This window comes from Pristiophorus japonicus, chromosome 4 (genome assembly GCF_044704955.1).
Source record: "Pristiophorus japonicus isolate sPriJap1 chromosome 4, sPriJap1.hap1, whole genome shotgun sequence".
In the NCBI taxonomy this organism is placed as follows: Eukaryota; Metazoa; Chordata; class Chondrichthyes; family Pristiophoridae; genus Pristiophorus; species Pristiophorus japonicus.
The window spans coordinates 302,499,043-302,513,292 of record NC_091980.1 but is presented as its reverse complement, the minus strand read 5'-3'; positions in this window follow the sequence as shown (position 1 = coordinate 302,513,292).

The window sequence follows — 14,250 nt, the reverse complement described above, 5'->3', positions numbered from 1 at the left end:
TTGGGCGACCAATGACGGGAGTGTGGGGGCGGGGCGGTTGGAGGTCATGTGATGACACCTCCTCCAGGAATATATCTGCCCAGAGTTGCCAACTCTATCCCAGCAAGGTCCCTCACCAGCTATGAACACGTATTTAATTCTGGATTGGGGAACAGACACGCATGGGGTTCCATTATGGGATGGCGTATTGATACACAGTGATGTATGTACATTATGTTGTGTGTCCCCCTACCAAAGGCTCCTATTGAATCTGTATCCACCTCCCCATCAGGCAGTGCAAAGCAAATCCTAACCACTCACTGCGTAAAAAAAGTTTCCTCCTGTTGCCTCTGGTTCTTTTGCCAATCACCTTAAATTTGTGCCCTCTGGTTATCGACCCTTCAGCCATTGGAAACAGTTTTTCTTGATTTACTCTGTCTAAATCCTTCATGATTTTAAACATCTCTGTCAAATCTCCTTTTAGTCTTCTCTGCTCCAAGGAGAACAACTCCAGCTTCTCCAGTCTATCCACATAACTATATGTTATATATGTAAACTTGTATATACCCTGGAGTCCCAAGGGATCCCATAATCCCTTGGGAGCACAGGTACTTAAGGAGGCCTCACAGGCTGGAGAGGCACTCTGGAGACCTGCAATAAAAGGCTACGGTCACACTTTACTTTGAGCTCACAGTATCCAGTCAGACTCTTTCTTCATACATAACACTATACTTCCTCATCCCTGGAACCATTCTAGCAAATCTCTTCTATACCCTCCCCAAAACCTTCCTAACATGTGGTGCCCAGAATTGGACACAATTCTCCGGCTGGAGCCAAACTCGTGTTTTATGTAGGTTTAGCATAACTTCCTAGATTTTATACTCTGCCTCTCTTTATAAAACCCAGGATCCCGTATGCTTTATTAACTGCTTTGTTAACCTGTCCTGCCACCTTCAAAGATTTATGCACAAGCACCTCCAGGCCTCTCTGTTCTTGCACCCCCTTAATTATAGAAAGTTGCAAATTCTACTATATTTGTCCTAACTCACACCAAGTCCCGCTCACTGTGCGCAGTAACCTACATTGGCTCCTGGTTAAGCAACGCCTCGATTTTAATATTCTCATCCTTATTTTCAAGTCCTTCCATGGCCTCATCCCTCCCTATCTCTGTAGCCTCCTCCAGCCCTACAGCCCCTTGAGATGTCTGCACTCCTCTAATTCTGGCCTCTTGTGCGTGCCCGATTTTAATCGTTCCACGATTGGTGGCCGTGCCTTCAACTGCCTAAGCTCTGGAATTCCCTCCCTAAACCTCTTTGTCTCTCTGCCCCTCTCTCCACTTTAAGATGCTCCTTAAAACCGACCTCTTTGACCAGGCTTTTGGTCATCTGCCCATATATCTCCTTATGTGGCTCAGTGCCAAACTTTGTTTGATAACGCTCCTGTGAAGCGCCTTGGGACGTTTTACATTTTTAAAGATGCTATATAAATGCATGTAGTTGCAGCTATAGTTGCACTAATGCTCTGTGGTTAAATGCACCACCCTGTGGTACAGGCTGGTCCTAGGTTCAATCCCTGGCTCATGTCGAGTGAGCCGATGGGGGCAGAGGGGTGTTCCTACAATTGGCTTCAAACGCCCCTGGGGTATGGAGAGCGAAGAGATATCAGCCGGATATCTGCCCGGATTGGTGTCTGATGCCTACTGCCGGAGGTTGCCTGTGGGTGAATGTCGGGCATCTACTGGCTACAAGGTGCACTGCAGCAACCTGCCAAGGCTTCTTCGGCAGCGCCTCCCAAACCCACGACCTCTACCACCTTAGCAGGACAAGGGCAGCAGGCGCGTGGGAACACCACCACCTCCCCGTTCCCCACTCTGAGTCATTCGCTAATCGCAACTTGAACATATATTGGCCGTTCCTTCATTGTCGCTGGGTCAAAATCCAGGAACTCTCTCCCTAACAGCACTGTGTGGGAGCACCTTCACCTCATGGACTGCAGCGATTCAAGAAGGCGGCTCACCACCACCTTCTCAAGGGCAAGTAGGGATGGGCAATAAATGCTGGCCATGCCAGCGATGTCCAAATCACAAGAAAAGATGAGGACAGAATCATCTGAGCTGTGATATCCTCCCCAAATTGGGACACCATTCTGTGTCTATATTGGAATGAACGTTAGATGCACTATTAAGCTGAGCTTTCCATAATCAGCTCTCACCCTGCAGTGCAGTCCGTGTGCTGAGGTGTCACACTGATTTGGACAAATGCTTCTGTCCTCGATCTGTTGATTGAGGTGAAACTGGTTGTCTCCGGGCTGTTCATGCCCTGCTGTTTAGCTCAACAACAACATGTATTTATATAGCGCCTTTTAATATAGAAAAACGTCCCAAGACGCTTCACAGGAGTGTTACAACACAAAACAGATAAATGTGACACTGAGCCCCATAAGAAGAAATTAAGGCAGATGATCAAAAGCTTGGTCAAAGAGGTAGGTTTTAAGGCGCGTCTTAAAGGAGGAAAGAGAGGTTGAGAGACGGCGAGGTTTAGGGAGGGAATTCCAGAGCTTAGGGCCCAGGCAGCAGATGGTTGAGCAGTTATAATCAGGGATGCTCAAGAGGGCAGAATTTGAGGAGCGTAGACACCTCGTGGGGTTGTGAGGCTGGAGGAGATTACAGAGGTAGGGAGGGGCAAGGCCATGGAGGGATTTGTAAACGAGGATGAGAATTTTGAAATTGGGCAGTTGCTGAACCGGGAGCCAATGTAGGTCAGCGAGCACGGGGGTGATGGGTGAGCGAGGCTTGGTGCGAGTTAGGACATGGGGAGCCGAGTATTAGATCACCTCTAGTTTACATAAGTTCGAATGTGGGAGGCTGGCCAGGAGTCCGTTGGAATAGTCAAGTCTAGAGGTAACAAAGGTATGGATGAAGGTTTCAGCAGCGGATGAGCTGAGGCAAGGGTGGAGACGGGCGATGTTACGGAGATGGGAATAAGCGGTTTTATCTCACTGGTGATAGCACGTTCTCTGTCTCAGGAAAGTCTCCACCCGACTCACCGCAACTCGTGCACTATTGAAAGCCATCTGTTGATTTACCAGTGTTGTTGTGACCCCCTCTGAGCAGAGCAGGAGCAGAAGAAGGGAACAATACACCACCTTTTTGTCAACTTCCTCTTGTAATTCTCAGTATTCCGCCCCCCCCCCCCCCCCCACTCCATATTTTCTGCCCTCTCTCCTCCAACTCCCTTGTCCCAAGTTGGGTTTTCTGACCGAGGCTGCGTTTAGCGAGGATGGGTTAACAGTGTATGACGCAGCCATCTCCATAGATACGGCCAACATACCAGGAGACAGATTTGGGCAGTGCAGATTCCTTCACCCTCTTTCTTTCCCTCTTTCCTTTCTTACTACAGTTATACAGGGCCTTGGTGAGACTGCACCTGGAATATTGTGTGCAGTTTTGGTCTCCTTACCTAAGAAAGGATATACTTGCCATAGAGGGTGAAAGGTTGCAAAATTCATGGGAGAACCCCCTCCACATCCACCACCCCCCCCCGAATGTTTGGATTCATTGGAAAGGAATTTGGAACTATCTACCAGAAAATTTGAGATCCTAAAGTGCACATGGAAGAAACTACGAACTTTAATCGAATTTGGGATTTTACAAGGCAGATTGGGTCTGTGTGGGCAGGGCTAAGAGCTAAAGGAATTATCCTTCAAAGAAGCCAGTTTGAGTATTGAAGCTGTCTGGGGTATTGAAACTAAAGTAAATTGTCCGGAGAATTGTCGATACTCGAAAAGCCTTCTCCCCAGAAGACATTAACATAGCAACAATTAACCCAGAGTTAGATAACCATCATCCTGATCTGGAAAACCATTCCAGCCCAGACAAAAGATCGACACATCTGAGACAGGTTACCATTAATGAGCCCGCCAAAATATGACAAAGAAATATCAAAGCCCGCCAAAATTAAACAAAGAATCCGGGCTGATTTGGCGCGAAGATTAGCACATCTCCAAAGGTATAACTGGGCCCTGCTTTAACAAAGGTTATGCCATGTTTAACAGAAGATATGCACACAGCAGCATAGCATCATAGAGCATCAAGAAGGGAGAGAGACCATCGCAGCAGTTGTAACTAACTTCTCCAGCCTCGACATCCTGAAATCGGAAAAGGAAGGAAGAACATCACCATCGCGGCAGCAACTGACCACAGCCAACGTGGTACCACCAAAAACACCGCGATCGACCAACTTCGAAACAAAATTCCGCAAGGAAGAAACCAAAGAATCAAAAGATTCCACTCTACAACCTAGGCCTGACTACCAACAGGAGAAAACAATACCGAAAGAGACTTTGAACCTATTTCTAACGAAAGAAAGTGGGTACTTACCCCATAAATCCAAACGCGCCCTACTGCATCAGCGGACACCACCTAACTGAAGATTGCACAGTAAGAAGTCGGGTTATGGCAAGCAGAACCTACAGAATCCAGCGAACCCCGAAATCACGAACCACCGCCAACTACCAGTAAAGGATTGGTGAGCATGATCTCTGTTTGCCCTGGAGTTTAACCTAGTCAGTGTTAGGCATTGGGAGGTGTATTATTCACTGTAACCCCTTTGAATGTGTGATGTACTGTTTTTTACTTGAGTGATTATAAGTTTGACATTGTATTTTCTTGCCTTTAATAAAATCGAAGTTCTTTTGCACCAAACCAGTTGTCTCCTGCACTTTATCACATCTCCCAAATAAATCCAGAGTCTAGAACCCAGCGAGTGTGAGCGATTCGAACTGCTCAGAAGGTCAGAGGTGAACCTGACCCCCACACACCACCCCCTACAAGGAAGTGCAGCGAAGGTTCACCAGACTGATTCCTGGGATGGCAGGACTGTCATATGAGGAGAGATTGGATAGACTAGGTCTGTATTCACTAGAGTTTAGAAGAATGAGAGGGGATCTCATTGAAATGTATAAAATTCTGACTGGGTTGGATAGACTGGATGCGGGGAGGATGTTTCTCCTGGCTGGGAAGTCTAGAACAATGGGTCACAGTCTCAGGATATGGGGTTAGAAATTTAGGACCGAGATGAGGAGAAATTTTGCTCACTCAGAGGGTGGTGAACCTGTGGAATTCTCTACCACAGAAGGCTGTGGAGGCCAAGTCACTGAATATATTTAAGAGAGAGATAGTTAGATTTCTAGAAACAAAAGGCATCAAGGTGTGTGGGGAAAAAGCGGGAATATGGTGTTGAGATAGAGGATCAGCCCATGATCATATTGAATGGCGATGCAGACTCGAAGGGCTGAATGGCCTACTACTGCTCCTATTTTCTATGTTTCTCCCAAGGGGTGTATTCTCTGTCTGGCTATTTCACCTCCCCTTGTCCCTGATGACCCATCAGACATTGGTAAATAATCACGATACTTGGAAAGTATATGTTTGATCTTATTGCGAAAGGGCACATAGTGCCAACACACACTGTGGATTGATGCCCAAGGCAGCGAGAGAGCGAGAATTAGCGGCCAAAACCCACGCAGTAAACCCGTTTACCTGCGCTCTTCGGTTATCTGACAGGCTGGGAGGAAAAAAATCCGTTTTAATACCAGATGACTTGGCAGGAATGCTATCTGTGCAGGGAACGGTAGCATAGTGGTTGTGTTACTGGACCAGTAATCCAGAGGCCTGAATTCAGAATCCATGTAGTTCAAATCGCACCACGGCAGCTGGGGAATTAATTTAAATAAATCATGAATATACAAGCTAGCATCAGTTGCTGCCTCCGTTCCCCCTAAGGTCTGCTGTGTTACACAAACGAGGGTTGTATTCCCTAGAATTTAGGAGGTTAAGGGTTGATCTGATTGAAGTTTTCGAGATATTAAAGGGAACAGATAGGGTAGATAGAGAGAGACTCTTTCTGCTGGTTGGGGATTCTAGGACTAGTCTAAAAATTAGAGCCAGACCTTCTAGGAGTGAAATTAGGAAACACTTCTACACACAAAACGTGGCAGAGGTTTGGAACTCTCTTCTGCAAACAGCAATTGAGGCGAGAGCAATTGTTAATTTTAAATCGGAGATTGATAGATTTTTGTTAGCCAAAGGTATTAAGGGATATAGGCCAAAGGTGGGTATATGGGGCTCAATTTTGCCCAAGTCCGTTTTCTGGCATATTGCCAGAGTTACAGACGTTTTTCTAGGCCAGAAATGCGGCAGAAATATTTTGTCAAAGTTTCCCTGATGTATAATTCAAATTTGGCGCCGTGCAGCGTGTCCAGTCGTCTCTGGGGCTGGAGCCTGCTGTCTGCACTAAAAAAATAATGTTGCACCTTTTTGCGTATGCACGGAAAAAAAAGTTAAATTTTTTGACGTTATTTCAATGGACGCACATGCTCAGTTCAGCTCCGGCTTGGCAGTCGGCCATTTTTAAAGAGCCAGTTGTGTGTGAGAGAGGGAGTGCTGTGTGAGAGCATTGGAAAGATCGCAGCCGCAGCAATACAAGATGCAACACGACGCAAGGACCTAGAATTTCTTACAGGATGAAATGGAGGCACTAGTTACTGTGATTGAGAACAGATGGCAGGAGCTGGACACCAGAATAGGTCACATAAAAGTTTCACCCAAAGAAATGAAGAAACGCTGGAACCAACTTGTTGAAGATTACTGTGTAATGGTGACCACCACGAGATCTGGAGGACAGTGCAAAAAGAACTGGCAGGACCTTGGTCAAGTAGTTAGTGTAAGTAATATTTTCATTTATTCAATGGAATTGCAATTGTAAATGTGACCAGCTGTATATGTCCCACCCAGCAGAAAGACACCCTCTCTAAAAAGGTTGCATTTTCATCTTTGCAGAGGAAGGTGGCATATAACAAAAAGGAATGAACTCGAACAGGAGGAAGCCCGGCAAATTTGTAGCCTCTGTGATACCCTTGGAAGAGAGGGTCGCTGTTTTGATGGGTCCTACCTGGAGAAAAGCAACCACCACTGCACAAGCTGGGCCCACACTCGAGGGAGAGGGTAAGTCCTGCAAATTCCACAGTCCGGCTTTGCTAAATGTTAAGTACTGCGCGGGCTAGCCAAGCTTCGGTTCCTGGGGATGTCTCCGTCAGCTAGGCTTCGGTTGATGCAACGTGCTATCATTCATCGTGGTCCTTCAGATCAGCCTACTGCCTGCGCTGTGTGAACCTACTCATGCCACCCACCCTGCCCCCTCCTCTGCTGCTAACCATTTGTCTGTTCTGTCATATTTTGTAGAACTTGAGGCCAACCCTGACGATGCAGTAGAAGATTCAGATGAGGACGAGTCTGAAGAGGAGAACATCTTCCAATCCCACCTTCCAGACCAAGAGCACGGGGGTGAGGGGGAGGTGATGGAGATGGATGAAGCCCCCACTGTCTTATTGACATTGGAAGAGGTGCAGGTGCTTCCCATTGAGGTGCTAGCCCCTTCCCCGACATGGTTTCATGGTTACCGCTCAAGGTGTGCAGCGAGGCACACCCAGGGCCCCACCTTCCGAGTCCCAGTGGTGGGGTGAGGAGGGGAAGGAGAGCTCTAAAGCACTCTTGTGAGGTGCAGGATCTAACATAGAAACATAGAAACATAGAAAATAGGTGCAGGAGTAGACCATTCGGCCCTTCGAGCCTGCACCGCCATTCAATGAGTTCATGGCTGAACACGCAACTTCAGTACCCCATTCCTGCTTTCTCGCCATACCTCTTGATCCCCCTAGTAGTAAGGACTACATACAACTCCTTTTTGAATATATTTAGTGAATTGACCTCAACAACTTTCTGTGGTAGAGAATTCCACAGGTTCACCACTCTCTGGGTGAAGAAGTTTCTCCTCATCTCGGTCCTAAATGGTTCAGATGATGGCAATGGGTGCGGAGAGTGGGGTGGGTGATGAGGTAGCGGGACTGTGGGGAGAAGTAACAGCAATCTCACGAGCAATGGGAACGATGTCCAGGACCATGAGTGAGGGAATATCTCAGTCAGCTGAAACCATGTCAGTGACCATGAGGGAGGGAATGTCACAGGTAGCTGATGCGCTGTCAGTGAACATGAGGGAGGGAATGTCAGAGATGGTGCAAACACTATCAGTGACCATGAAGGAGGGAATGTTGCAGGTAGCTGAGACACTTTTGCTCAACATGAGGGACGGCATGTTGGAGTTAGCTGATTCAATAAGGGAACACGGCCAGACTCGGCGCCCATTGAGAGAATCAACTGCCACCCCCACTCCAATCTCCACACCGACCTCTGAAGAGCCCCAAGCCGGGCCCTCCACATTGCTGCCTGCCGCTCCCCACTGCCCCCTCAACAGGTGCGCACTACCTGAGATCTTAGAAAGAATAAGCTTGGAACCAAGCCCAGAAACACTGCGCCTGCGGGCAGAGGTGGTGGAGTCACCAAGAACAAACGCGGCAGGCGGTCTTTGAATGAGGGGGAGGAGAGATGGGTGCAGCCTTTCTTTGCTGCTGCTGTTATTATTGTTACTGTTGGAACTGTAGTTCTCAAATTAAAAGAATTTTGTAAGTTATGTAAATTTACAAGTTTAAAAGTTAGTAAGTGATCTTAAAGTTTTTAAGTGATCTCAGAGTTTGTAAGTGATCGTAACTGAAGTTTGATACAAGAATAATTTTATTAAAGTTAAGTAAAGTACAAACTGTTTGTTAAACTTTTGAATAAAATATATTTTACATTAAATCTGAATCATTTTCATTATTTGTTCCATTATTATCACAGCAGGCAGGACAGGTTTTTGCTCTCTCTCGCCAAGGTCTGTACGGATGGATTTCTCTTCCTCCCTTCCCCACCCCCCCTTCTCATTGCAGTCTTGTGCCTTGTCTTGTGCAGCAGCCTTCGATCGCTCGCCCCCCTGCCCCCCCCCGGGCTTGTTTTCCAGCCGAGCCCCAAGCCCCTGTGTCCGGGCGAGGGGCCGATTCTGACGGCCGATGCTATGACACCCCTCCAGCCCTGCTTGAAGACATTCGGTGGTAGTGTGTAAATGAAAAAAAGAAAACTTCAGAAATCTAAGAAACTTCCATGTACTCTGTTGAAAGGTAAAAAAAAAGTTGATCTTTATTAGGGATATTTCCAGTGTTCTTGACTCCCTCCGAAAACTTCGATGGAAAACAATGGCGTCTTTCACGCCGATTTCTCAATGTGCGCTGGTTTCCGTTAACTCACCAGAAGGTTTTTCGGGAGTGACCAGATACGCCCACCTAGGATTAAAATTTTAGGGGCAAACTGCGAAAAATGATGAAAACTGGCGCAGACATGAGGGAACTATGATGTCACAAAAACCTAACCTAGAAAAATCGTAACTAAAGCAGTCACACCGGCGCAGATTCCAGGAGGGAAACTTTGAATTAAATAATTACGCCAGAAAAAATGGCGGGTGCCAAAAAAACGGTGCAAACGACCCAGGAAAATTGAGTCCATTGACTTAGGTCGCAGATCAGCTGTGATCTCATTGAATGGTGGAACAGGCTCGAGAGGCTGAATGGCCTCCTCCTGTTCCTCTGTTCCTAGTACTGGTGGCCATGTAACTGTCGCAGAAACCCATCTGGTTCACTGATGTCCTTCAGGGAAGGAAATCTGCCGCCCTTACCCGGTCTGGCCTATATGTGACTCCAGACCCACAACAATGAGTTTGACTCTTAACTGCCCCTCTGAAATGGCTTAGCGAGACCCTCAGTTGTACCAAACCGTTACAACAAAGTCACTGTGGGAGTACCTTCACCACACGGACTGGAGCGGTTCAAGAAGGCGGCTCACCACCACCTACTCAACGGCAACGAGGGACGGGCAATAAATGCCGGCCTTGCCAGCGAAGCCCACATCCCGTGAATTAACTTTAAAAAGCTTTCCAAAGGAGGAAGGCTAGCTCTGCGATTCCCCTGCCTGTGTGCACGTACCAGGTCAGGGAGCAGCACGGTACAAGCTAAAGCACAAAGAGGAAATAGGCCAGTGGCATCATTGCCTGCCCTGACATTGTGAATGTTTGTGTTATCGGTCGTCCTTGAGGGAGGAAATCTCACCAGCTTTGGAGCTGGAAGGTTTATTTTCATGGTTATATATTTCCCCTCCCTTCCCCCTGAAGGTGCTAATACACTCCGTGCACTCACAACTCACCCTAACCCTCATTGTTCATTGAGTCTTGACAGCGCCTGTTATGCTGAAGAAAGAAAGAACTTGCATTTCTATAGCACCTTTCCCAACCTCAGGATGTCTCAAAGCGTTTTACAGCCAATGAAGTATTTTTGATGTGTAGTCACTGTTGTAATGTGGGAAACATGGCAGCTAATTTGGGCACAGCAAGCTCCCACAAGCAGCAATGCTATCATGACCAGATCATTTGATTTTGTTACGTTGATTGAGGGATAAATATTGGGCCAGCACTCCAGGATAACTCCCCTGCTTTTCTTCTAAATGGTGCCGTGGGATCTTTTATGTCCATCTTTAACATTTCACCTGAAAGCCGGCACCTCCGACAGTGCAGCACTCCCTCAGCACTGCACTGGGAGTGTCAGCCTAGATTTTGTGCTCAGGTCTCTGGAGTGGGACCTGAACCCCCAACCTGCTGGAATTCTCCCCGTGCAGTGCAGAGTGTGGTTACGGTTTCACCTGAGGAGCACTGGTGTTTACCTGGCGTCGTGACGGAGGTATCTGTGACCACACGGCACCACGAACTCTGAGCCCCAGTCAGGCGCTGGCATGCAATGGATTGTGTGGCGGTCGGGGGGTGGGGGGGTGGGTGGAGAGAGGGGGAAGGGATGATGGCACAAGGACATGCCTGGAAGTGCCAGAAATGCTTTCAGTGTGTGTGTGTATGTGTGTATGTATGTATGTATGTGGAATGAGATCAGCGGCTGGAAGGTCAGCCAGGAAAGTTCAACCTGACACTCCAGCAAGATTGTGATGACGAAAGTTATTTTTATAAGCCGGTGGATTGAACTAAGGGCACGATTACTCAACGTATTTCAGAGAAAAAAACACTTTGTGTATTTGCTGTGATCTTTGCAGCACTAACTGAGAATCTTCAGTTCTTGGAGCTGCAACATGGGTAGACAATCTCTTTCAAAAAAATTCATTCTGCGAATTTCGCTGGCCAGACTGAAATTGTTTGTCCGTCGCTATTTGTGGAGGTTCAACACTACCGAATGGCTTCCTCGGCCTTCCTCAGAGCGCAGTTCAGAGTCGAGTCATGTTGGGTGTGTCGGGGACTGGAGTCACCTATAGGCCCAGACCAGGTAAGGATGGCAGGTCTCTCCTGCATCCCCCTCAGTCCTCCTCTTGTAGATGATCGGCACCTCTTCACAGAGCGCGGGTGGGGGTGAGGGTCACTTCCCTACCCCGCGGCCATTCCCCGCCCACGGCGAGAGGAGGCGGCAGCCATTCACTCCTGGCCGTTTCTGCTGGTGACCTTCGCCCACGAAGGCGGACTCTGCCCCAAAATGGCGTTAGCCTGCGTCGAACACCGACGTTTAACCGGGTCCTTCGACGCTCGCGGACCCCCACCCCACGCCTCCCCCCCCCCACCGCCCCCCCCTCCTCCTCCTCCGACTCCTGCCTGACGTCACTGGCCACGGGCCTGGTCTATGTTAGTGAAGCCTGGGTCTATCGCTCGTCTCACCAGCCCCACACTCACCTCACACTACAGGCTAAAATCAGGTTGTTAATTGATGGAGCACTCACCATATCGAAACAACGTCAAGTGTCACATTTGCACAGTTATGGGGAGAGAGCAAGGGGGGTGGTGGCTCCTTTACAGAGCGGGCACTGGCATAATGGGCTGAGTGGCCCCTGTGCGCGTTGTCAGAGCTCCATGACTCTCATCACGTGTTGCACCTCAAAGGTTGGGCTGGCCGGGGCTGGACGTCTGGGTCTCTCCCCAGTGTCTTCTCCACACGGTGAGTTTGCCCACACCATCTGGGCAGCCACTGAATAGGGGTGGGAGGGAGGGAGGGAACAATAAGAGAATTGAAGATGAGTCAATCGAATAAGGAATTCAGGAGAAACTTCTTTACCCAGAGAGTGGTGAGAATGTGGAACTCGCTGCCACAGGGAGTGGTTGAGGAGAGTAACAAAGGTGCATTTAAGGGGAAGCTGGATAAACACACGAGGGAGAAAGGATGGGGTTGGATGAAGTAGGGTGGGAGGAGGCTTGTGTGGAGCATAATCACCAGCACGGACCTGTTGGGCCCAATGGCCTGTCTCTGTCCTATGCAAGGCACTGGAGATGATTTGTGGAGGGGAAAAAATGAAGAAAGTTTACAGTACTCCGCTCTCCCGCTACTCCAGGAAGCCAGTACCAGATTGTCGTTTATAATGGCCAAAAAACTGAGGGTTATAGAATCGTACAGCACAGAAGGAGGCCAGTCAGCCCATCGTACCTGTGCCAGCTCCTTGGTAGAACTATCCAGTTCGGCCCACTCCCTTTCAATATTTACCTTTCAAGTACATATCCAATTTCCTTTTGAAAGTTACAATTGAATCTGCTTCTACCGTCCTTTCAGGCAGCCCATTCCAGATCACAACAACTCGCTGCATAAATGTTTTATTTCTCTCCCCCACCACAGCCCCTGTTCTTTTGACAGTTATTTAACATCTGTGTCCTCTGGTTACCAACCCTCCCTCCAGTGGAAACACTTTCTCCCTATGCAGTCCATCAAAACCCCTCATAATTTTGAACATCTCTGTTAAATCTCCCCCTAACCTTCTCTGCTCCAAAGACAACAATCTCAGCCTCTCCAGTCCCTCATCCCTGCTATCATTCTGGTAAATCTCCTCTGCACCATCTCTAAGGCTCTGTGGGGAACCAGAGACCAACCTTTGCCCTCTTGGTTGGAAGAGTGTGTCTTGCATCGTCGAAGAGTAATATTTTATTGGAATTCTTCATGTGTTATCAACCTTGGGGTCGATCAGTGGAATCTTTAAGGACACCTGCCCGTTTAAGACTTTGGTCGTCATATTACATCCATTCACTCTCGTCTCGGGACTCGACTATATTTGTACATTGCCCAAGAGTAAGGGTCATTCTATCTTCCCCCACCACTCCCTCAGGTCAACAGCAGCCTGCATTTGTATAGCGTCCCTCGCACAGAAAAATGTCTCGCGGTGCGTCCCAACGGAGAGCAGAGGATGTCAGGTAGGAGACAGGAAGAAAGAAAGAACTGGAGGTTAGAGACACCAGACGCACAGTTGAAGTGTTTGCAGGGAGAGAGAGAGAGGGAGAAAGGTGGAGTGGTGTGGTCCGATTCATCATCGTCATAGGCAGTCCCTCGAAATCGAGGAAGTTTTGCTTCCACTCTAAAAGTGAGTTCTCAGGTGACTGAACAGTCCAATACGGGAATTACAGTCTCTGTCACAGGTGGGACAGACAGTGGTTGAGGGAAGGGGGGTGGGTGGGACTGGTTTGCCGCACGCTCCTGCCACCTCCTGCGCTTGCTTTCTGCGTGCTCTCGGCGACGAGACTCGTGGTGCTCAGCGCCCTCCCGGATGCTCCTCCTCCACTTAGGGCGGGGTCTTGTACCAGGGACTTCCAGGTGTCGGTGGGGATGTTGCACTTTATCAGGGAGGCTTTGAGGGTGTCCTTGTAATCTTTCCTCTGCCCACCTGGGGCTCGCTTGCCGTGTAGGAGTTCCGAGTAGAGCCCTTGCTTTGGGAGTCTCGTGTCCGGCATGTGGACGATGTGGCCCGCCCAGCAGAGCTGGTCGATTGTGGACGGTGCTTCGATACTGCGGATGTTGGCCTGATCGAGAACACTGACGTTGGTGCATCTGTCCTCCCAGGGGATTTGCAGGATCTCCTCAGGCAGCTCAGTGCCACATTTTTGTCTGATGACACTTCCGTGAAGCGCCTTGGAATGTTTTAACTACGTTAAAGGTGCTATATAAGTTGTTGCTGTTGTTGTTTGTTGAATGCTGGGCTGGAAGAACTGATGGTGGGAAGGAGGGGAGCTGAGTGGCCGAGTAACCCAGAGGGGGTGGAGGGAGAGGGCTGGGGCGTAGAGCTGGAGAAGGTCCCTCAGATGGGATGGAGCGGGGCCCTGGAGGGAATCGAATGTGAGCATGGAGACTTTGAAGCTGCTGCATTTGGGGGAATGGTGATGGATGGAGCTTGGCAAACATGGGGAGGGGGGATAGGGAATGACGAGACGTCACCTTGGGCCACAGAATTGTATGGTCTGAAGGGTGGAGGCGGGAGTTTGTGTAATTATATTCTTTACAACATCACAAACGCACACACTGCAAGGTGGCTCTGCAGGAACTTGTCATGTG